The 25,536-nt window shown below is 42.6% G+C and overlaps 1 protein-coding gene and 1 non-coding gene across 5 annotated transcripts in view; one reads left to right on the top strand and one right to left on the bottom strand.

Annotated features, from left to right (window-relative positions):
* The window catches only part of LOC147216692 (cell adhesion molecule 2-like), a 248,148-nt gene that overhangs the window by 119,870 nt on the left and 102,742 nt on the right, over positions 1–25,536 (top strand). The window lies entirely within an intron of this gene.
* Positions 4,678–4,749, bottom strand: trnae-uuc (transfer RNA glutamic acid (anticodon UUC)). The gene has a single exon. It is a non-coding gene; the product is annotated as a tRNA-Glu (tRNA).

Genomic DNA, 25,536 nt, shown 5'->3' with positions numbered 1-25,536 from the left:
GGACTAATGCAATACATTTCGGATTAAACCCTGAGATGCCTGTAAAGGGGAGGCGCTAATCCAGTTAAACTTGCTTCTGGCAATTAATGGTGTTCGGTCACGTGCCTCCAACCGGTCCGGCTAACTTTGGTCGTTGGTTCCAAGTCGTCGTGGATGGAAAAAGGCTGCAAACCAGGAGCACCGTGCAGAAATGATTCAGACTACATATATCATAAGCTTTTGCAAATGCCAAAAGTGGATAGAGAGGTTTAGTCGTAAAGCTAAATGTGAACAATACATGTAATACTTCCATTACGGTAGTGGTTTTTAAACAGCCTTTTAAATGTACATTGTGTCTAGACTCTGTTTTCAGTACATGTAGATATATTTGAAAGTGCTGGCAGTCCTGTGTCGACTCACAAATGTAGATGCGTGCAGCCCAGCATGCAAGTTTGCCAGATAAAAGGAGCTTTGGGAAAAGCCTATGAAAACTTAATGCCCAGCTTTCACATTTAAAAAAAAAAAAAAAAAAAAAAAGAAGTGCATTAGGAGCGTTGAAGTCACATCAGACCTTCGCGGCGTCCCTCTCCTGCCCTCGGTCTTTCCGAAACCCCCGCCGCCGCCGCCGCCGCCACCGCCGTCGAACCCCGGCTCTCCTCCCTCCTGTGTTTCAGGGACGTCACGCTGTCACGAATGAATGAGCGTTCGTCTCGTCGGAAATTCTTCTCTGCGTCTCGGCTCGAGTTAGCAACAGCATCATAAGTGAATCTATTCTAGTGACACCGGGGAAGAAGAATTGTCTGATAATTGTCATTTAATCCAACTTTCAGGAATTGAAATGAAAGATGGCGATCACAAAACTGTCAAATGATCGAAATAAATGCCAAGCTACATTTGAATGGATTTCATCGACTGTTTAATGCCCTTGCGGTTGTTTGTAAATGTCAGACTTCCCATGCATCATTTTGTCAACCGTTTCAGAGGCATCAATATTTCTTGATCTAGTTTCACTGCCCCTACTATAATAATACTGGGATTGCCTATATTTATCACAGTTTTATTGATGGGGGAGTAGTTATCAGATTGATTGTGGTGTTTGCTGGGAAATCTCATTCAATTATTTTCAACCTCTTCTCTACCGCCGCATTTGTCCTCTAATACAAGCGGCGGAAAAAGAATCTTGCAGTTTGTCATGCAAACCGACGGTTGGTGTTTTTCGGATTTTAGGAACACTACGTGAGGTGCTTCGGGAACACAATAGCAAGTGAAATGAGTGAAGAATACAGTTTGCAAATGTATGTTCAAGTGGTGTTTCCCTGTCAGTAGAATGCGCTGCATTTATTCATCCATGATTTCAAGATTCAAAGCATTTATTGTCACATGTATAGAAGTGTACAGTGTAGAAACCAATTTCCCTGAACAGGCGAATTTCTACATTTCTACTCCGCAGTGCGATTGGATATGTACCGGTAGAAGACTGTAAACATTGTTATAAATATGATTATAGAAAGGAATGTGAACATTGCAATCGAACAGTGAGTAGAATAGAGTGCAATAAGAGGTTTGAGTGCAGCTTGGTGTGCTTTTCACAAAGAGCAGGTGCAAAGATGAAACTCAGCTCATCCAGTATGTTCTCCAGGGACGTAAGCAAGCAAGAGGCTAGGGCTTTTAGCCTAGCACGCAGCCCGCCACGCTTGTATCGCAGGTGTCCGAGGTGCCGTTCTCGGGCCGGTCTGTCCACTCGGGCTCGGGTGGTGGCGGTTGAAGTTGGGGTTTCATGAGCGTACGATGATCTGTAGCTCCGACGGTATGAAGCCTGGAAATTTCAACTGCGTTTGGTCGTCTGCGATATCCAGAGGCGTCTACCTCAGGGGTTAGCAAATCATTTGGTTCAGGGCTCGCATTGACTTTTAAAATTTGACAGACAGGCTGGATCAGCACAAGATACGATACATATAAAAAATAAAAAAAAACACATTTGTTTACAGTACATATCAGATTCGTCTGACATTGCGCTTCAAAAATAAAACCAGCTCGGTTTTGAAGGCTCTGACGTTTGCTTGCATTTCAAGCTCAAACCGCTTTTTCCCTTGTAGCTTCACGTCCAGCTCATTCATGTGTGTCGGTATGTCCACAGTAAAGGCTAAATCACCAAGCCAATCTGTGTCATTCAGCTCAGGAAAATTCTCAAGTAGCTCCAAAAATGAAATAATCTCCCGTTTGAGCTCCCGCATTCATTGGTCCAATCATTCAATCATTCACATCAAGAATGAATTTTGTACCAATCTTCGGCGGGCTGGATTAAAAAGGCCAAAAGGCCGGATGTGGCTCGCGGGCCGTAGTTTGCCCACCCTCGTCTACCTGCTGTACAATAATGGTGGCATCGGCATTCTGTAGAAAAAGGGGTCCTTTGAGTGGAAGAGTCTGCTCTTATTAAAAAAAAGCCGGGATGCAGCTGTGGAGAGAGCAAAGACGTCTGCCACGGAGGGCGCCATGTTGCTTTTATACAACCTATTCTGCACTGAGGGTCGTGATGGGGCGCGTCATTGGCCGAGTACATCCTGAACCGGTCGCCAAATGATTGCACGGCCACATAAAGAGAAATATGACCGTCAACTCTCAATCACACGTCTCCAATGGAAGAACCTCCAGTATTTTCTTTGACCTATAGGAGGAAACCCACACAGAAAAGCCGCCTTTCCTGGATCGAACCAGGGATCTTCTTGCTGCGAGGCTGAAGTTTTAACCACTAAACGGAAGGTCCACGACCCACAGTGTGCTCGATTTGTGGCATTTTGACAGCGGTACTCCTAAAAATAATTTAAAAAATTTGATTTTGACTCGAGGCAACGAGAAGGAAGTGAGGAATTTGTTCTTGAAAGGTGGCATCTCCAGATACCGCGGGCTCTGGTTACTCTTCTCATGTATCGTCTTGTGTTAGTTAATTTTGTCATTTTTCTCAACTATAATTATATTCTCCCTCTCATTTTCCCTCGGCTTCTTGTGCTTCTTGATATTTAAGTATGACTTTAGAGTGTTTGATGTTAGGCAAATGACTTAGACTATGGTAGTTCACGTCAATGTCTGTCCATAGGAACGGATCTCCAATGTATCTCCGGGACTACTTGTATATTGAACACAATTAGATGGTGATTTATGCATTTTAAAGGCTATATATTGTAAGAAAAAAAAATAGGTAATAATAGAAAATTAATAACTAAATAAAACAACCACACCCCTTCTGATTCCTTAGCTATAAATCCGCTTGTGTTCACATAAGACCCACAACACTCATCCATTACTTCTTGCTTATACAGGATGACAAAATAGCCCCGACTCATGTTGCGATCAATTTTCCCTGTTGGCCTGCTCTTCATTTTGGGTATTGTTGTTGTTTTGATAAAAGCACGGTCAGTGTAACAGCAGGATTTCAAAAGCTGTTTGATGTTACTGTGTTCCCTGCTGTTATACCCTTTATGTAGACATGTTGTCCATCTGGTGGTGTATGGTCTGGATTACTCTTCTTATTCCAGCGGGTATTGCTCTATCTAAGTTTAAATCTAATTTACCGTTTTCCTTTTTGTCTAAAATGTGTTTTTTTGTTGTTTTTTTTTTTTGTTTTTTTTTTTGTCGCTTCACATCGTTTTTTGTCTCTCCCCCCCCCCCCCCCCCCCCCCCCCATAGCTATGCTCATTAACTCATTTTAATTATTGATTAATCATTATTTGTTTACACAGGTGACAAAGCAAACATCCTCGAAGTAAAAAGTCTTGGCTTCTGAAATGATTTTAAGGGTCAGACAGTCATTTCAAAGGGGAAAAAAAATAGAAGAATCCATCAAGCATTGATATGCCTTACTACAGCAATGTAGGATGAAAAACATCCCATATTACTTGTCAGCAAACATTTTTATCTAGACAGCTCACTGAAAGCTTAGTCCCATTCATAACATAGAGGATACGATTATAGTGACTCATGAACAGAGGTCAGGGCTGGGAAATTCCCCGCCGCTCAACCGAACGGATTCCTAGCAAGTGCGAGGAAGCCTTGGCCTGACGCGCGATGTTTTCAGTAAACACTGTCCTCTGAGATATCTTGGTAACATTGTCAAGGAATGTATTTAAATTGGATACAAATGTTTGATAGGCTTTGGTAAAGGTCACTGTAACCACTCCAAAAAAAATGCAATTAAGTTGAAAAAGGAAAAAAAAAAAAGTTGTTTTTTTTTTTTTCCCTTTTTTTAGTTTTACTAATTTTTAGTAATTTTTCAACTATAACTGAAGCACTAAAAAAGCTACACACACATTAGTTGTGTTGAGGAAAACCTTATCTTTGGTTGTTTCAATGACATTGGGGGTTTAATGCATGTTATTGAGGAGCCAATATGGCCTGTCCATCTTTGCATCTTTGCCTCTTTGCATCTGTGTAACGAAACATAGAGCAACGAACCCTGCAGTTGTTGGTCAAAAAACTTACATTTGTATGCAGCACATCTCTTATTTGTATCTTTTTTTTTTTTCAGAGTTTTGGCACGGTAATCTTCCTCCATTGACGCTGCACTGCATCATTACATTATTTATATTAATTTATCAATCCCGAGCAGGAAATTAATTCCCTTTTGTCATCTGAGGGAGCTTGAATCATACCAGATTAGACAGCAGCTGCACTTGACCATCATACCAACGACGCAAAAGTCAGTTCCCATACCGGAAGTCGAACCCGGGCCGCCTGGGTGAAAACCAGGAATCCTAACCGCTAGACCATATGGGAAGATAAGGCAACAAAAGCATTGCATGGCCGTTCCGAGCTCCTGTGCGTTATTTGAATTTCTCTTATGTATTTTGATTACAACACCATTACAAGTACATCATCTTATTACCAACATTCATTGATATACCAGAGCAATGCATGTAGTGCCCAAGTATAATTACCGTAGATATAATCAATATGTTATATTATCTATGTTAAATTAATGTCAAGTGCTGGTAGTTTGAATCGCTCCATCCATCAGTATCATTTATTTTTAATCAGCCCCACTAGGACAACTGTTAAACGTGGTTCAAATATCAACCAATATATGGATAGCTGTAACGTTGATACCCCTACGGTATCGGTCTTAATACTTGTAAAAATACCAGTGTTGTTCAGGGTCCACACGAATCAGGAGCGCCATTTATGACGGCCCACATGATGGTTCTTACTAATTCTGTCACAAGTGTTAAAAGTCTACACTCCGGCGTAAATGTATACATCAGTCGGAGGCTTGTGATGAACCGCCACATCAACTATTTATTCATGCAAGATTGTCTCAATAGAAACCTAACTTATTTCTCTTTCGCATGTCTGTAGAAGGACGTTTATTTATTTTTTTTCTCTTTTTTTCATTCGATAGTTTTCATTATTAATAGTATGTGCTGTTTTAGTTTTTCGGCTGACTGTTCTATTGAGAGTAGCTTATGCAGAGTTGGCAAGAGCTGTGTGTTTTATTTGATGGCACAGAAAAAGCCCTTTAAAGTAGAATACTTCAAGGTCTGCGCTCATCTTTTCAACGTGCTCTTCGCAATAGAACAGCACAACAGCAAAGCAGTCTCACTGAAGAGAATCCAAGCGGGAAAAGAGTCGAACAAAAGACAGAAGAGACACATAAAGGAGCCGCTTTGATTTAGGCAATAGATAAATACAGTATAGAATGTCACAAAGTGTGTGATTTAAGTGCAAGTCTACATATTTTATCTTCAGTTGAACCGATTTCATTCATCCGTTCGTTATCTATAAGACGTACCCCACAATCAGGGTCAGAGGTCGGACTCTTCGGAGGCGGGATTTAGCATTTGCTAGTTGATCATACAGACATGCAACCAGTCGCTCTCTTATCCAAAGGTCAATTACCCAACACCGTTTCGTTTCGGTTGTTTTTTTTTCTCCATCCGGTAGGAGCTACTTTGGAGTTTAACGCTTTGTTTGAAACCGATGTCGAGACTTTAAATGGTCCCTTTGTCGGTTTTACTCCCTGTCACGCGGTTTTCAGCCTCGTTCTCGTCAGTCTCCTTGCCCTGCATCAGAGTCTCCCGATTAGTCAGAGTCACTATGGTTCAATGCAGAACAAAGGCTAATTTGAGGCATGTCACAAGCTAATTTGTGACATGTGGCTAGCTGTTTGAAATGATATCACACTTAGACTGTTGGGTGCTGTGAATGAATCAAGCTGGGAGGAAACAGCTCTCTACTTTGATCTCATTAGCAGCCTTTGTTCCACTTTGCTCCTCATTGCACATCGGAGCCGGACCGACTGTTTATCAGGCAATTTCAGACAAGAGGATGCACGCCTGTCGCCCTTGGATTTTCTTATGCTCGTGATAAGTATCTCTAATGTCGTAGATTACGACGCCGGGTTCACGACCGTTATTTATCAAACCGAAAAGACGGGTTTTAATTGGAAGAGACGATCTAGGCGGGAACCTACCGCGAACGAGGCGTTTTTTTCCGTGCGTTCGGCATCGGAAATGGGAACTAGGACCTCGAGCTATTCTCGGAGGCGGGGTCGTCTTGTCGGCTCCGAAGGGCGACGTACGTGTTTGGTGGTCGGTGCAACTGATAAGCCGTTACCGGATAGTTGTCGCTTACCGCGGCGCGCCGTTCCTAAAAACCGGATAGAACCGCTGAGAAATCTACCGATGAAGACGTCCAAGCTCCTCTGGCCCGCTTCCACCAAAATAAGTGCGGCGATAGCTGGAGGCAGAGTTATCCCTGACAGGGAAGCAGTGCAGGGAGAAAATAAAAACACTTAAACCCATTTGATAGTTCCCGCTTATTATTCTCAGCATGCAAAACATGAAAGCTGCGGGAACTTGGCTCTCCACGTTGTCCGAGCCGTCGTCCTCTTCTTCTCTTTGCGGTTTGTTTTTCAGCGCGGCGCTTAAGGTACACGTCGACGGTGTGAGAGGAGCTGCGAAATCAGAGGAGCTTGTGTTACTGGCGGTGCCTCTTTGGTCAGGAACAGATAACGGTCACTGAAAACCCGCCAAATATCGGCCTCCTGCAATCAACTGTCATGGAGCCTGTCATTTAGACCCCAAAAAGATGAGAAGTTGGACGGAGAGATCCCGAAATAAGCTGAAGAGGGACAGATCTGCTACTGTATAACAGCGTGACTACATCCGAATGACAACAAGTGGACTCTTTTCCGCCCGTCCCCATCCCTCATCCCCAAGGAACCCCATTACAATCCCAAGATAATAGCATGAAAAAGCCACACTCCTTTGGAAAACAGTACATGTCTTGATTGCACTGGGTAGTCTCCAACAACTGTGAAGAATCTTTGAAGCACTTTGCACAAACTGTTCCAATCAGTGTGCGTCTTCGTAATTGATGTATAATTTTGACCCTCGTGTTATTGTCAGTTTGCGAAGCGTCGGTGGCATATAAATGCCTTTAGTCAGGCAAGACAGGTTTTGTTCTTTTCCTCGCCCAGTTCAATAAGCTCCGTAATTAGCTAGCTGAATGTGTTTGGGCAGAAGAGCCGAGGCCTTGATTCTCACAGATGACTGTGAAATTCATTTTCGCGTCAAGCTCCCGACGCTATTCAAACGCCGTCTTCCGCTTTGGACCCGTCTCGTCCTGATCCGGGATGACTCGCCCCGATTTGTTTTATGATTTCCAAGCACTTTATCACATAAAGATACATAAGCAATGTGCCCGAGATACTCGAAAGCAATTTGCGGAGAGCGATATGGATATTTTACTTTTAAAGCTGAGCTGAAAGAAAACCCTTAAAGTCTGATTTAAATGTCAAAGATCGATCCAGGGTTGAGTGCAGAGATGTTATTAGTCAGAAAGGCAGGACATACAGTAACTGTGAAAGCTGTTATAATTGGACTCTATGAGACAGTTAGATGTTAATCCTGACACTAGAGGGCGAAGGGTGAAAGTAATGTCCATTAATATGATCTGGATATACATTATTGAAAACACTCCAATAGGTAAATTATTTATTTTTAGTAAAAAGGAGCGGAAAAACCAAGAAAACCGGAAATTAAACCCTGTCGTAACACAAAAAATGCCAGAAGCCCTGGACTCACGGCGAAATTATACAATCTATTTATCTTTTGCTTCTCTATTTTCATTATTTTTTTGTTATTTTCACCTTGAGCACACATTGTTTTTCAACACGAGCAAGCACCACCACCAGATTGTTTGACCTCATACTTAGTCCGAATGTCATGCAATACCAGCGGCTCTCTCCTATAGGATTTTCAACCTTAAGCTCCGGGAGGGGCAAGACATATATAGGTGGCATGTTTGGACACGGGCTCTTTGACCGGCGGTTACACCCCGGTGTTCGATTTGCAACAACGTTTAATGGATTCTCTCGCGCTCCATCCATCACCCATTGCTAAGTTCGTGAAACCCGAGCAAAAAACGTGATTCCCGGCTCAGAGTGACCCTGTTGGGTTTACGGTGCACACTTCACCTGTAGAACAGGGATTTACGAACCGCTCCTCTTGCAACGACGGCGTTTCAGCATCTGACTGGAATCCATGGGGGTTTATTGTAAATAAACTTCTCAAAAATGTTGTCATTCATTATATGCGTGTTTCTCATGTTAGGTTTTCTCCTCGCTCTATGTTTCTACTCCGTCTTTACCTTGTCAAAGTAGTCTTGGGAGCCGGCTACACAATGTCACCACGCCCTGCAGACCCACGACGTTTACGAAATACCCTTCTACGGTTTGATTTATTTTCTTTTTATTTCTTCACCTTGATCAGTCAACACTTTTCAAAACATCGCGGCAAAAGGAGACGAAAGCGAAAATAATAGATAAATAAATATAATATAACTTGAAATACAACTAGAACTTTGCCAACGCTTCTGACAAAAAAGATAAATATACTGTAGAGAAATGACTACATACTCTCTCTCTATATCCCTCATATTATGTTAAGGGTCAATTTGACCCATTGGGTCAATGGGTGAAATGGGTCAAATTGACCCTTAACATAATATGAGGGATAAACATATGTATATGAAAATCCTTGTTTAATTTTTCACCCAGAGAGCCATACCTTACTCGCTATGAATTGTCTCACTCGTGGGGCTTTTGTGAATGACGGCAAGTACGGGATCGTCGAAGTGCATCGGGCTAAATCTCTTTCTCAGGGCCATAAACACATTGAACCTTTGATATGCAACGAGACGCTCGTCTTTCGACGCGCAGCACCCACCGGTACAGCATATTAATTAGAGCATACTTAATGCAATGCAATCGGCAATCTATAACGTATTGGACTCATTATTTCGGGAAGATGTCTGAGGTTGACCGTTACCTCTCGGAGGTTTGGCTGCTTCCAAAAAAGAGGAGTGCTGCTAATTTAACTGTATTCTTTATAGCAGACACATTGTACACACAAAGCCCCTGGGCACAACCGCGGTTGTCCTTTGGATCTCCCAGCTGTAACCTTCAGCTCTGCAGCTACTGTATTGTGCACTACCTCTCTGTTGTGAGTGAGTCACTGCAGGTGTCTCAGGAATGGTAAATAAAACATCCTCCTTCCATCGGTGAAATATTGAACAGACGAGGCGCTGAGATACTTGCCTTGTCTGTGGGAGATGGGTGGAGGGCCGGAGGGGGATGAAGGGGTTCTGAATGTCGAAAATGGAGAGGAAAGTGCACTTTGGTTAGGGTGAAACAGAGTGAAGATGGGGGTGAAAGCACAGCACCACCACGGAGAATCCAGCTGGAAGAAATGGTGGTGGACTGGAGGCAGGATTGGGGGGGGAAACAGAACCTAATAATGGACCGGACCAGCCCCGGTTTCTTGTTTCCACTGCTTCTTTTATCCGTCTCTGACACTCAAAATCTGTAAACACGCCATTCGCAGAAACAAAGGCGAATGCAGGTTAAAGCCGCTCTCCGTCCTCGGATGTGTGTCTGCCTTTTCTCCCATTTAGCTCTTGCTGAGTCACTGAAACAGCGTGCAGAAAGCGCACGCCGCCGCGCACGATCTCCAACCTATTGTCGCATCAGTGCTACACATGCCTGGGAGGCAGCGGCAGCGGAGCGGAGCACATCTCAGTGTTTGTGTTTGTCTTTCACACATGCAAAAGCAAGCTGTGGAATGTGTGCGAATTCCTAATTACATGTAAACGCTACATTTTTTCTGTTTCTTTACAGCACAAGTCTCCATAGTCATGATGTTGCATCTCAAGATGTGACAACGAACCACAATAACAGCCTATTTTGCAACTCAGACAGATAAAAAAAATAGATGACGGCCTCTTAAAGTTTGACCCTACAACAAAAGCGGTCATGGTATTTTCCTTAACTTTACTTCTCTACTTGAAACTCCTTGTTCTTTGGCTTGAATTGAACAGGAGAAACTCAAATAATTACTTTAATTTGCACAGGAACATGGTTCAAATAAGGTAAGATGAATAAATGCCATACAAAAGAAAACGGATAAATGTGAGAAGGACGTATAGATATATAGATATAAACCTCATTTTGTTCGCCGTCGTTTTCAGGTCACGTCTTTTCGGGAGCTTAATCACATAAGTTGTTCATGTGATTACATTGCCGTTGTATACCAGCCATTAATGTCAGCATCGGTCGTAATAGGAGGTAATGATGCCGGATTTCCTGACAGACAGGAGGTCGTGAATCAGGGGATTAATGGACTCGTGCAAGACATTATCCATTCAGAGTAGTTAACTGGGCAGAAAGAAACAAATAAACCAGAAAACAAAAAAGGGGAAACACTTTGAAAAGCGTCTGCGATGTTTGTCTTTTTTAAAAATCTAAAGGACAGAGATATAAAGAGATAAGGTCTCGACAAATGTTAACTTCGGTCGATTCAATTCGACTCATCATAAATATCGGCGTGTCTCCCCGGAGATTCCAAACGAGAGACCTGAGAGCCGGGCCATCTGTTCGGCAAACTTAAAACCCAAAACCTCAAAAATCTATGCTTGTGTGCATTTTGTTTACTAATATACCAGCCCGCGGAGAGACTCCGAGATGAGCCGGGAATTTATTGGGCCTACATAATGTTTAATAATCAGTTGCCGTCCGTGTTATCGGCAAGTGATTCAGCAAGATTTGGACGTCGTTCTCTTTGCAAATTTGAAACACTCGATAAAGGAGCGGGCGAAACGGTAATTAAATACACCGTCACATTATCCAGAAGCCGGCGACCGGTCGCATCCGCTGTCGTGTTTTATTCTGCATATTATGGAAGAAAGTGTGACTTGATTGTTTTTCTTTAAACCCAGGACAATTACACCTAACCCGATCCGTTCCAGTTACGGATTTATTCCTCCCTGGCAAAACGCTGTGAAGTTTACGTCGTATTATTCCGAGCGGTCGCTTGGAGGTGATCCAGAAATTCACATCAGCCGATGCATATTGTGGTTTAATGTACACGTTGAACAGAAGCCGACGGAAGTGAGGAAATGAGCGAATCGCTGTCGAGGCATTTGAAGAGCACGGTGATGAAAACATAAATAAACAAATAAATGAATTAACATGAAATTTAAGATGTACACGCAGATGTTAACGCTCACACACACAAAACAATAAAGCATCTGGCGGTTATATTGTGTTTGCCTATCAAGTTACTAGCAGCTGTCCTCTTGTTGATTTCTAATTAGAAATCTATTGATTGCATCCAACAGCCAACTTTCACATCAGGCTTGATGAACACACAAAACAGATGTTTATTAACACCAATATTTGTGTCATTTATGAACATATTATATTTTGTTTTATTTCTACCTTTTCAATCTTACTTTAGAGCAATAGTATCGAGATCGTACATAGAACTGCATGGTAGTTCTGAAACTTTGGGCTTGAGGTTGTTTTTTTTTTTTTTTACACCTCAAACTCAAAAGACACACACACACACACACACACACACACACACACACACACACACACACACAAACACGTATATATATACCATGACATCCCATTCCTAATCCGTAGGGTTCGATATGATGTCGGCCCACCTTTTGCGCTTTTGCATCTATAACAGCTTCAACTCTTCTGAGAAGGCTGTCCACACACATGCGCACACACACACACACACACACACACACACACACACACACATATATACAGGACTGTCTCAGAAAATTAGAATATTGTGATAAAGCTCTTTATCTTCTGTAATGCAATTACAAAAACAAAAATGTCATACATTCTGGATTCATTACAAATCAACTGAAATATTGCAAGCCTTTTATTATTTCAATATTGCTGATTATGGCTTACATCTTAAGACAACTCAAAAATCCTATCTCAAAATATTAGAATATCATGAAAAAGTATTTTTTGTTTTTTAATTGCATTACAGAAGATAAAGAACTTGATCACGATATTCGAATTTTCTCATATCATGACATCCCATTCCTTATCCATAGGGTTCAATAAGACGTCGGTCCACCGTTTTCAGTTAGAACAGCTTCAACTCTTCTGGGAAGGCTGCCCACAAGGTTCAGGAGTGTGTTTATGGGAATTTTTGACCATTTTTCCAGAAGCGTATTCGTGAGGTCACACACTGATGTTGGACTAGAAGGCCTGGCTCTCAGTCTCCGCTCTAATTCATCCCAAAGATGTTCTATTGGGTTGAAGTCAGAACTCTGTGCAGGCCAGTTGAGTTTGGACTCTGTCATCGATGTGTTTATGGACCTTGCTTTGAGCACTCGTGCACAGTCATGTTGGAAAAGGCAGGAGCAGCCCCAAACTGTTCCCACAAAATTGGGAGCATGGAATTGTCCAAAATGTGTTGGTATGCTGAAGCTTTCAGAGTTCCTTTCACTGGAACTAAGGGGTCGAGCCAAACTCCTAAAATAAATCCACCTTCACCAAACTTCACACTTGGCACAATCCAGTCAGACAAGTAGCGTTCTCCTGGCGACCGCCAAAGCCAGACTCGTCCATCAGATCGCCAGATGGAGAAGCGCGATTCCAGAGACTCCAGAGATCATGTCTCCCCTGCTCTAGAGTCCAGCAGTGCTTTACACCACTGCTTTATCCCATGCTTTGCATTGCATGGAAACCCATTCTATAAGCACTCTGCGCTCTGATCTTCAGCTCATCTGAAGGCCGCATCAAGTTTGGAGGTCCGTAGCGATTGACTCTGCAGAAAGTTGGCGACCTCTTCGCACGATGCGCCTCAGCATCCGCTGATCCTGCCCAATTTATGTGGCAGATCACTTTGTGGCTGAGTTGCTGTCGTTCCCAAATGTTGTTATCATACGGATGAAGGTTGGCTGTGGAATATTTAGGAACGTTCACAGCTCCACACTAGAATAGACTGAGCCTCTGAGAGCAACCCTTTCTTTCTCAAATATTTGTAAAAACAGTCTGCGAGATCGGAACACCTGATTATGATTATTTGGATTGATGAGCGAATACTTTGGGCCATATTGTGTGTATATATATCTATATATATATAGATATATATACTGACAGCCGTTCTGTCATATCTCATCAAAATGACAACTAAAAGAGGCAACTATCATGGTCACCCTGACACATAAATACAGCCTTATATTCATTCATTCATTTACTTATGTATTTATGTATAAATAAAAATGATAGTATGTCGCTATGAGCTGAGGTATTTTTTTTTCCTAACCCCAAACCCCTACAGGAGCAGCTCAACTGCTACCGAAACAAACGAATTTCCTCTCGGGGATCAAGAAAGTATTCATTCATTCATTCATTCATTCATTATATAATGTCAGGAATATAATTTTGGGACGCCTCCAAAGGACTTTTGGGGGTGAGATTACCCTCCTCCTTCTGCCGGTGCTGTGTTTTTAATCTCGGCCAGTTGACGGGCAAACAATTAATGATCTATACATCGGCTAGCAATAGTTTACTTTACCATGACAGATTCTGGTAATGCACGGCCATGCAGGAGTTTTTCTCAGATTTATAACTGACTTGGTGAAAGAGTCACGGGTTTGCCGTGGAATAAAAAAGCAACGCTTTTGAAAGACATTTTAAATACTAGCAGTCGTATACAGTGGCCTTTGAGGAAAGGCCACATATACGAGAGGAAAAGCTCCGGCGTCACCAAGGTGACAATCATAAGTTGTTCTCTTGTTCACTTCAAGGTATTTTCTTGATTATTCTCCAGTTTTCTTTTGACAGTTACCAGCTGCCGGCCGTGGTTTTTAAAACAACGACCGGAGTTCACTTGGTAAAAGCATTTTGGTGTTGTCACCGCGGGAGGGTGGGGTCAGCGGTGATGGATGACGCATCACACTTTGCCTCTGTTATCAGCCTGAGTTTAATTACCTTGAGGGTATTCAACTGAGTATTTTCAGTTCATTTAAGCCACTCAAGTAATAAACAAAAAAAAAATGCAAACCGGGCTATAGATGTGGAGATTCTTACTCATCATCTCATTAAAATCCGCTTTTATCCAGTTAATAACTTCTCAAAGCTGTTCACGACTCTGCAGTTGACTTGTTTACAATAATACCACCATAATAGATAATAAATTGATTTTTTGGGATAAATTTGAACAAACACATCAGTGATGTGCCTTACAAACATGCCTTATAAACATGCTTCAATGTCATCTATTTTATCTATTTTCTTCGTTTCTTGACGGACGGCTGAAACCAGAAAAGAGCGAGGGTTACTTTTGATGTCAAATGCTGATTAATGGCATTTGACAGCGATAGAACGTGCCAAAGGTTCGAAGTCAGCAGGGGTGCTTCGGTCCCGCTCCTGCTCCTGCGGTTTTCCCCGCAGATACTCCATAATGAGAGCTTTCTTTTCCTTTTTTTTTCATCTTCGGGTGATGTGTCGCTACATAACATTGCAGAAGGCTCCGGAAAAATGTAACCAAAAAAAAAAAAAAAAGTCATGCTAGCTTCTGCTGTATCCAGTCAGTCGCCTCTCACCACCCCGACCGAGTCGATAACCAGTCGTTTCTTTCCGGTCATGTGTTAAAAAAACAACTGACAGCGCAGACTGACACGGCAATCCGTGTTTCTGATCGAAAATCCACGCTGAGGGATAAAATTGTAACAAGTAACATGGTGATACCATCACGGCATTGACTGTGACCGGCCGGCCCCTCAATAGTTATGTGAAACACAAGGAAATGACATTATCTGTTAAGTGGGAGTGTTTTTCACCGGGGGGGGAATGGAGTTCAGGTGCTCCGCCAGGAGAGGTTTTTTTGATGCACAACGAAGATAAAATGACTCGCTTGCAGGTTTTTTGTTTTTTTTTTTCTCGTTGTTGTTTACAAGGCCTATAGATTTTTGGCTTCACCTGCAGTAAAACTGCCCCGTGGTAAAAAAAAAAAAAAAAAAAAAAATGCCTGAAAAGGGATGTATTGTGAGCGTGCATGAGTCTGCACTGTACACATGCACTACGCCTTTGTGTACGGGACATCACACGCAGCAAGCCCTCGCTAAACCCTCTTATCCTTCCTCTGGGGGCACAGCTTAGTGTAAACAAAGGGGAGAGGCAGAGTGAATTATCATCCCTCTCCTCTTGAAGGCTGGGGGAGATCTGTGAGTCATTTACAAAACATAATTCATTTAAGATGTATTATTCCCCCCAAAAACTAATGGACTTAAACACAACAGCTGCTGCCAGCTTATGACACACTATAGTCCATTAAAGCGACCGATCAATGCTGGGGTGTCACCGGGGTTCGGCGTCCCAGTGTTCTAGCTTTTCCCTTTGGCACAAGGCATGTGCAGTTTGCAGTTGTTGTTGTTGTTGTTGTTGTTGTTGTTCTCTGATTCCAGCAAGCACTGGCCCCACTTTACCTACTGTCACTTGGATAAGTAGGAGTTCTTTTATTTGGGGGAATAAAACGGCGGCGTAAAACGAAAAAGAACCACGCCGAAACGTCGTAAATTTGAGCCACCGGGGTACAAATGCGCAATATAAAAATGAGCTAAATCGGGTTTTCAGCGGTAGCTCTGGACGGACTCGGTATTAGTGAAATAAATGCACAACCGCTGTCTATTTATAGCAATAATCAGCACATGCATGGAAGCATTATTTCTCTTTGCTGTGTTTTGTTTTACCAAAAACTTGGCGAACGCTGGAGGGTTAGCTGGGAAATATTATGATGAACGACAATGATCGTGTAGCGCTCCAGGGCTTTGTGCGCTTCCAGTACGGGTTTACAAAAGTCACGCATCAGATTCCCAACACACGGAGTCGGTCGGTAAATCTGTCATTTGTGATAGAGCTCCCGAAATCAAGGTTCGACAGGTGTGTTTCAACTCTGCCCCTGCTTGGCGGACACCAGGAGAGCAATCGGCTAGCAACTTCTATTAATTGATTCATTTCCGATACTGCTTATCCCGCAGTCACGGGGCCTATCCTCGCTGTGATTGGAGCTCGCCGTGCTGGGCCACATATATAGAAGTGCAGCAATTCACGCCATATTGAGACGTACAACTGTTCATTCTCTCATTCATATGTCTGGACAATATGGTGTCAACAATGAACATTTGCATGTTTTTGCACATTGAGAACATGCAACACGGGAAGCCCCCCCCCCCCCCCTCCCCAACCGTTGCAGTCGCACCAGGGACGTTCTTGCTGTGAGGCGGAAGCGCTAACCACTCTGCAGCCCTAGATCACAACTATCATCCAGTAAAACCTCACTCTGCGGTCTGGTATTGAGATAATAATTCCCCCACTGAGCGCGGGCGTCGCCGTATGTGTGTGATCTTATCTGGTGACGGATTTATTGGCAAACTTACAGCGTGTGTGTGTGTGTGTGTGTGTGTGTGTGTGTCTTACATCTGCTTAGTCACATCCAAGCAGGCAGCCTTTTTCAATTTAACACTGGTGCCATTACAAAACTGAATTACTTTTCACGACTGTTATTTCGCCTGTGCATTTTTATCATATTTACCATGACATTCAGTTGCATAAACCTGCGCATATGATGTGGCCAATCAGCTATACTAATGTATTTCTTTTTCTCATTCTGTCTTTCATTTCCTCTGCCTGCTGACCCGACTCCTCCCTGCCTGCTCTTGTTTCATCAACAGGTAAGCACACAATTTCCTGTATTTTTGACACGTCTGTTATCTTGTTTTCTTTCACACTGATTCATCCCACACTTGGATGAGGTAACCAGGCATCGCTTACATGATATTCAATCCCTAGACGAAGAAAATACAGGCTTAGAATGATGTTTAGCGCTGAAAATCGAAGGATTTATCATGGAGAATGCATTCAGTCAAAACATTTATCCATTTTATTTACTTATCCTTTACCACCCGTTTGCTTTAAATGTAGATATCTTCCCAGTCACAATGCACTTCCCTTATCAGATTTTATGACACTGAGATAAAGTGATAATCATCTATTTATTTTTTTTCTTTGCTTCATTTACAATGGTTTTAAAGTTCAGTACATTGAAGCAAAATGCTGTAGGATCCTGAGAAAATTCTAGGAAACGCATCTAAACAAAGACCCGTTGATTCGGGATTAAACGCGTCCTTGTTTGTCATTACAAGACAGATTGTGAGTGGCGGAGAGTTAAAATGACTGTCTGGTTGTTGTACAAAAACAAAGTGTCATAAAGGAAAAACAAAGAAAAGAAAACCTTTGTTAATTATACATTCTCTAAATATCAACATTTGGAACATAAACAAAGACCTCTTTCCGGTTACGTAAACTACCTCAAGTTTCAAAAATAAGTTTTCCCCTCGGGCGACGGACTTCCAACCCAAAGTAATTTAGGAGTGTCGACTAAATCCTCTTATTTTCCATTTCCTAAGTGTCGACCGGCCTTTGCAAACATGCACTGCAAACCCGGAAAAGCCCCGGCTTTTCCATGAGAGGCTGTAGGTGCGACGCAAATGTCAGCCTGGACATTGAGAGATATTTAACTAACTAGCACTCTATAGTGCAAAGGCCTTGTTCTCGCTGATTAAGCCTTTACGTCACCCAGCAACACTTTTTCCGTTGGATTCACAGCAGAGCAGCTTCATTTGCGACTACAGTGATCCCTCGCTATGACGCGGTTTACTTTTCACGGTTTCGCTTCTTCACGGATTTGCATCGTGCATTGTGTTCTGCATTCTGATTGGCTAAAAAGTCACCCCGCTTCTTCTCTACCTGTGCGTCAATAACGTTGCAGTTTAATATGTACACGTACGTAAAACAGCTTGCCAAATTTACATTACGTACTTGCAAATTCTCTCGCAATTTCGAGTTTCTCTAAAACCCATAATGTTGACAAAACGCTCTGGAGCGACAAAAGCACCTGCGGCAGGGCCCAAAAGGCAGCGGAAGATGCTATCAATCGCAGATAAAGTTAAACTTCTGGACATGTTAAGGGAAGGTAAAAGCTATGCGGCTGTAGGTCGGCATTATGGAATTAGTGAATCTTCCGTTCGTTCCATAAAGAAGGAAGAAAAAACCATAAGGACGACAGCAGCAATAAGTTTTAATAAGGATGCAAAAAGGGTTGCAACTGCCCGCAACAAGACCATGGGAAGGATGGAGTCTGCATTAGCTCTGTGGATTAATGACTGCATTAATTGTATAATAATTGTAAAGAAAAAAAGGTTTCTACTTCACGGATTTTGCCTGTCAGGGGTTCTTTTTGGAACGTAACCCCTGCGAAAAACAAGGGTATACTGTATTTTATGACCCCGAATCCAAACAAAGGCATACGGTATTAAACTTTTGAGTTCAGTTGAGTAAGAGTTTCACCCACAACCGATTTTTAAGCAATTACAATTTCCTTTTTTTTTTTTTTTCCTCGCGCCAGACACGTATTCATAAACGATCTCGAAATCCTCGTGCGGAATTCGGACGATCTTGGCGTTCACCATCGACGGCGTCGTCCGTCCGCAACTACCAAGACGAGCGAGCACAACAGCTTAGAGTGTCAAGAGTGGCTAATTAAAAGAGCGGACCCCGAAGCCGAACACGATATTCCTCCCGCGCCGGTAGATTTATCTCACGGGAAAAGTCAAAAACCCCATGCTGCATCAGCACCCCGGGGATCTGCGTAACCGTGCTATCTTTAAAACGAGGGGGCCTTAGTTAGTTAGAAGTTAGAGGTTATCAGGGAGCTTTCGGGGGTCAAGCCACAGACGGTGGCTGCAGTAAATATCTGAAACGGCCAATAATAAACAGAGAACATATAAGGTCCCTGCCATTGTCAGCAGAAAGCTTGATACTTCATCATTCTAATAGCATCCCAAATGGACAATGTCTGCCACTGTCTTTAAGCACCCAAGGCAGAACAGCCAGCAACCCTTTATCTCTTTAACAACCCACAGCCTTGAGAGATGCACCTGCTGGGATCTCATAAGGGCTTTCCATTCACCATTGTAAATTTCAGAGCCATGAAAAGGTCTAATATCCGTCCTGTGTCGCAAGTTAAACTGCGGATGACTTGCTTTGGCGTTGATTGGCCGACCGAAATCTTCATTCCTCTTCTGAGGTTTTTTTTCTTAAGCCTCGCTCTTGCTCGCGGGAAATGAAATCGCATGCAAAAACTGTCGAGCTCGTTCTTTATTTTGCCATTTTGTTTCTAGGCTTCTGATGACGGGTTTGTTTATTTGTCATATGAGGATACATCTTGATTTTTCTATTAGTCGGTCTTTATTCAATTCGTCCTCGTCCTCTTCTTGGGGAAATTAAATCTACTTCCAGTTTAAGAAAACAAAATATCGAGCGGCAACGTTTTGTTTCAAACCTGCTCGGTTCTAAAAGCAAAACAATCGACACAGGTTAAGATGAAAAATGCCATTTGCGGGTTTCATTTTTTTGCCGTAATGTATCCGATGAATGGCAGCAGCCGTGATGGAAAACACGCATCTCCTCACGCTTAGTGCTTTCTCCTCTTGATTTTTAGCTGTTTGGTTAATGTGAATGAAGGCTATGCAGGTGGAAGCGGCGGAGATGAAGTTTTTGATTCTCTTTTGGAGCGACAAAAGTGCGTAGCCCAATTAATAAATGGCTTTCTCAGATTTACTCTTGCTGCATATAAGCCAATGTTAACTTTATTCTTTAAGCTGCCACATTAAACTGCCCTACGATACACGAGTAAATATAATGACAAAAAGCAAACCGGCAAGAGTACATTTTGGAAGGTCATTCGGTCTTTGAGGTCGTATAGGTTTTCACGCTGTAGTCTGTTTTCGTAAGAGGCTTATAGCCCCTATAGCAAAACATACAAAGGCGATGCCGTTACACATTTCGATTCCTTATCGTAAACACATTTTAAGGCTGCGGTATAAACTGTCATGGCGACATATCCCGCTGAATAGTGCTCGACTTTTGTGACATTGAAAACCATGGGTTAAACCCGAAGTTACCTCGCTAATCCTGTTTGGCGGCGCGGGCGGCCGGCGTGCAAAATCAACGGGAAAGTCACAAGGAAGGGGATTCAGTCGTTCCCGAGGAGAAAGATGCAGCACAGCTTTTTTTTTTTTTTTTTTTTTTCAAGAGAGGAGACGTAAATTAGGTTATTGTATTTGGGTTGAATTGGATTTTTTTTTTTTCTACTGTTTTATTCACTTTTAGCCTCAAGGTCGATTTACAGTGTTTTCACCTTCTAATTTTTCAATTTAGTGCGAACCGTGATAGCAAACCTAGGAGCTTAACCTACACCGCATCTGGACTCAACTTATATAAGGTTCTTACAAGCTGTGGTTTTTATGCACGTTACACTTGCACGGTGCACGTTACACACCTTCAGGTGTCACGCACGGGGGCAACTTGGTGTCTTCAACCAAGACGCTCTGCAATGCAAAATCGCAGGAATCGCACTTTCTGATTAGCGATGCTCACTTTTTAACCTTCAAAAGACATCATACTTTTGTTTTGTGCCTTTTGGCCCATCTACTGTTTCGTTTTTCAAGCTGTGCGTCACAAAAAGTATTTTCAACTGTAATTTCCGGCATGAAGGTTTTTACCTAATGATTTTTGTGCACATCAAAAATGCGCTTACACACAAAGCACTCTCACACAAATGAGTCATGACCCATCTGTTCCTCCTGCCTCCTGTGCACGGCATGACTTAACACCGTGCACGACTCCTCCGCAGCGTCATGTCCCAATGACAGTACTGACCATCTACAGCACCTGTCATCTAAAAGAAGATCCCCATTCCCCTGGAAAGGTCTTTGAGACCTCAAGGCTTCTTATGTAGTCGTCTGTTTGCCGATAAAATTTTATTGAGCTTTTCTCTAAATTGCAGAAATGTCATAAATCCCATCGCCGTTTCCCTGCCAACCCCCCGACGTAGAACACGTAAAAAAGAAATAAATCACCCCGCTCCAAACAATTTCTAATTAAAATGTTACTTCTAAGAATGATAAAACGTAACATAAAGCGTGTACTTGTCGATATTCCGTATATATTGCAAAGTAGATGGAAATAACAGACTCGAACCATGTGACCAAACACACACGCAAGCACAAAAAGTATATAAGTACGTCAAATAACAATAATAGTAGTTGTAGTAATACTGGTACTGTTTTATGTGTCTCCACTGAAGATACATTAATGTTTAATAAAGAATAGCAAGACTTTCACTTTAGAATGATCAAACCGTAATATGTTGCACGAACAAAGAAATGGCCATACGAGAGTCGTACCCTGCTGGTAATCCAATGCCGCTTATTAACGTACAAATTAATGCAAAGCAAATGAATAAATAAATGCCGATGTTAACTGTTGTTCTGTCGCTGCCGTGATTGATCATTTAAAGACAGATGGCCGGGAAAACAAAGCGGGCCGACTCGTTTCATCAGCACACTATCATCGGTACGTCCCGTAAAAATTTGTAATCAATAAAATAACAACCGAATATCAAAACCGGTTCAATTGTAAAGATGCTCCGTTGAATACGAAGCGACCGGAATAACCAAAGCATCCCCGGCTGGCATGAAATAAGCCGTGTGAAATAACTCATGTTTGTGTAGAGAGATGGTGATTAACATCCCATAATACAACAATGTGACAAGTGACAGATGAAGTTTGTTTGATGTCCCAGGTTCCACGTATTGACATTGTCACATTCTGAGGATGTATATAGCGTGGTTAGCTCACAGTAAACGCTGTATAATTCAGCATCTATCTGTCGGCTGCCAACTCCGGGTCCCTCATTACCCATCAGCCCATTTGCCAGCTGCCTCATCATTACCCATCTCCCCTGGCGGCCCCTGTCACTCAAAATGCCTTGGAAGAAGCTGGAATGTCAATTATTGTGTGTCGTATGCAAGCGTGCGTGAACGTGTGTGTGTGTGTTTGATACAGCAAGCGGATAGAGGATGTACAAAGTACATTTTTTACGGTCAGCGTGAAACCGCTCCTTTGTGCCGTTCAAGCGTGGCTTCTGATTTATGCAATATCCACTTACTCCCCGGCGTGTCGTCTATTTCTATTTCTATCTCTCTGGTACATAATGTGTTCGAGGCTTGCGTCACTTCTCCTATAACAGCTGGTATGTAAGAACCGGTTAATTTCTATAATTTAACATTAACATCATGCAATGTAATTGGACCGGGTAATTACTTTTAATCTACGCAACTGTCATTCTGAACCCGATCCGTCTGCGTTCCAACAAGTTCATTGCGCACGTTTGTATCAAGGAGGTGTGAACGAAGATTAGACTCCGCTGTAAATTATCTTCTCAATTGTCATATGTCTTGACTTCCTCTACCTCTGAAAATGATGTAGCAGCCAATGCACGGTTGCATACTGTTCACAGCAAATTATTTAAATGAACTCAACTCTTTCCAGACAGAGTGTGCGTATTTATTTTGCAGCGGCTTTGTTTCCGTCGTGTGAAATTTCAACAAAGGTCATTTCGGCTCATCATCATGCATAATGATGCTTTGTTAGCACAGTGCTTCTGGAAAATCAGAGGAGCTGCAGATGGAACAGCCTTCAGCTGGCTGTAGGGAGTTCATATTCTATAAAGGGAACCCCTTTTTAGAGCCCAGAAGCGGTTATGGCAACACACCGTGTGTGTGTGTGTGTGTGTTCTGCACATTAAATGGGTTTCAGTATTTGAATTTGGATATTCATTCAAAGACAATTGCACTGTCCATAAACCCTGAGGACCTGCATGAATCATCACGTCTGACCATCTCTGCCGCGATGTTGAGCCCATCTTAAGGGTCACCGTGATACCGTCGGCATAATATTAGTCATTCTGTTTTTACTTCTTCTGCCTGAGTGGTGACAAGAAATAAGGACATTTACTCAGAGCAGCAGCTTAAAATACTTGAGTCTGGAAATACAGTTGCGGTTATTTACACATTTTTAAATTATAGGTTTTTTTTTCCCATCCAAATTGGTGGAAAGTGCCTCCTTTTTGGTTGCGCGAGATATAATAAAGCATTAGGTTTCCCGACGTCTCGAGGTCAGTTCGGGTTAGGTGGAAAAAAAAGCATCGACACAAAGCTGCAAAAACAAAACGGTCCTCCCGATCTCATAAAAAGGTGACCTCTCAGATATTTGGGGTTCAACCGGGACTGAGGTGCTACCAGCTGCCCGGGACGATCCATTACATAATATTTATACCGGCGAAGCCCTGAACGGGACGGCGTTATCAATCCGAAACACGCGCTGATACGAGCAGCTTTCAATCTTTCGACGTATTTACCAAAGTATTATAGAAATGTAAAATGTATTTCAAATCCCAATTCTGTCAGCGTGTGGTTTGAGGTACTTTCTTTCATCACAGTTGTTCGATTCCCTGGTCTCGAATCTACGTTGTTTCATTTATAAAACGGTTTACAGAACTTCCTTGACATTTCCCCAGAGGGGAGCCTGTATACCAACATTGCTACGAGTGCTGCAGCGTGAAGAACCTTTCCAATTATACAGCAAAACACCGAAAGCGACCATTTCAAAGCATGAGGAGTTCATGCAATTTAGATTTTAATCTACCTTTTTTGGCCCATTCTCAATATCGTAAGGGTTTTTCCGGTATGACCTATGTACCTAACTTAAGGTGAAGCACCAAACGCTTATTCTATTTCACCCGTTTTAAACGTATCAAATATATTAAAAGTATGGTGGCGTGAAAAGGAACTGCACTATAGCGCAATCGAGTCACAGATATTTCATAACCAGATGTTTTTGCCAGTTGGCTCTGGAAGTAGTCGGTGTACCGGTTTCGAATACGGTGGGAGGTGTAGCTTGAATTTCTGAGGTCAAACATATTTGGCTGCAGAATAATGTGTGAGTAGGCTGTGGTGTTTACATCATGTGAAATTGTCAAAATGGGTGATGGTGAAGTAGAAGCAGACGAACAGATGAAGAGAAGTGTGAGTGTGTGTGTGTGTGTGTGTGTGTGTGTGTGTGTTGGAAGCTTGGCGTCGGAAGGAAGGAATAGAGAAACTTTTCTCAATGCCAGATGGAAGAGCAGTTGGCACCTCTCTCATTACTGTAGGGATGGATTTTTCAGTATTGCACACACACACACACACACACACATATAATTACACACACAAATACACAGACACACACATGCAAAGCTTCCTCCTGTCATGCCACACCACCTGCCCGGCACCTGGTCATCAAAGCGAGACCAAGAGTGCTCTCATCTTCAGCGAGGAGAGAAGTGATTCAAATAACGGAAGGCGGAGAAGGTCACCGACGTCATCGCGCATATTATTATTATTTTTTTTCTGTCATATTATAATTTCTTTGAACACATCGGTCTACCTGAACGAGTCTTTCCCATGTTCCGTCTCATTTTGTCACGACGGGATACGCATGTGTGTGTGTGTGTGTGTGTGTGTGTGTTTGTCTTTCGTGGGCTGATGTGTCCATTTTCCTCAGCACCAAGGCGCGCTAGCCCTGTTGCGCTCGTGATGAATTAAATGTGTCACAGATGGGCGGAGTAGCCTCCCACTTTGATCCAAGCGGTGTAACAGAAGGAGAGACCCGCACCAACACATGTCAGACAAAACTGTTGGGCTGCACCAAAGGTAGTTCTACGGTCCTCCTGGATTGGGGCCAGTGAGGGAATCCATACAGGGAGTTAGCATGTAGCCTGGATGTACGCGGCTGAACATAGTGGCGAGTAGGGATGTATGACGGGAATAAAAAAGGGGTGATAAAACGTGCGACGGTGATACAATGCATCATTGTGTTGAAGGCCACTTACACACTTACTTAGCAAGTTTCGAATAAATCATCCCTGCAAGTGCGAACCATTGTCACTTAACCCTTGAAGCCGGATTCCCTCTTCAGCGCTAGCTGGAAGGTGACAATGTGAGTCATCGCTGAATAATGTGTTCTAATCAAAATGCACTGAGGCTCATTGTCTGGGAGATATGTCACTCAAATGAGACTTGAAAAAAAAAGAGCAGCGGCATTAAATTGCCTGGCGCTCGGAATTATCTGATGCTCGATGGCACCGGGAACATGGTTATTGATGCTCCGGCTGTGTGATGTTCAGTATCCGTTTCACTATTTCTAGGGTCAGAATCAAGTACGGCATGCATTAATACTTGCAGTATTTCAAAGCTAGATCCTGTTACAAGCTAGGTTTTAAGCATAGCCTATTGATCATT

This window comes from Fistularia commersonii, chromosome 29 (genome assembly GCF_037954325.1).
Source record: "Fistularia commersonii isolate RoL2024-O1a breed Wild chromosome 29, RoL_Fcom_v1.0, whole genome shotgun sequence".
Taxonomy (NCBI): Eukaryota; Metazoa; Chordata; class Actinopteri; order Syngnathiformes; family Fistulariidae; genus Fistularia; species Fistularia commersonii.
The sequence above is the reverse complement of the archived record's forward strand: the minus strand, read 5'-3'. Positions and strand labels throughout refer to the sequence as shown.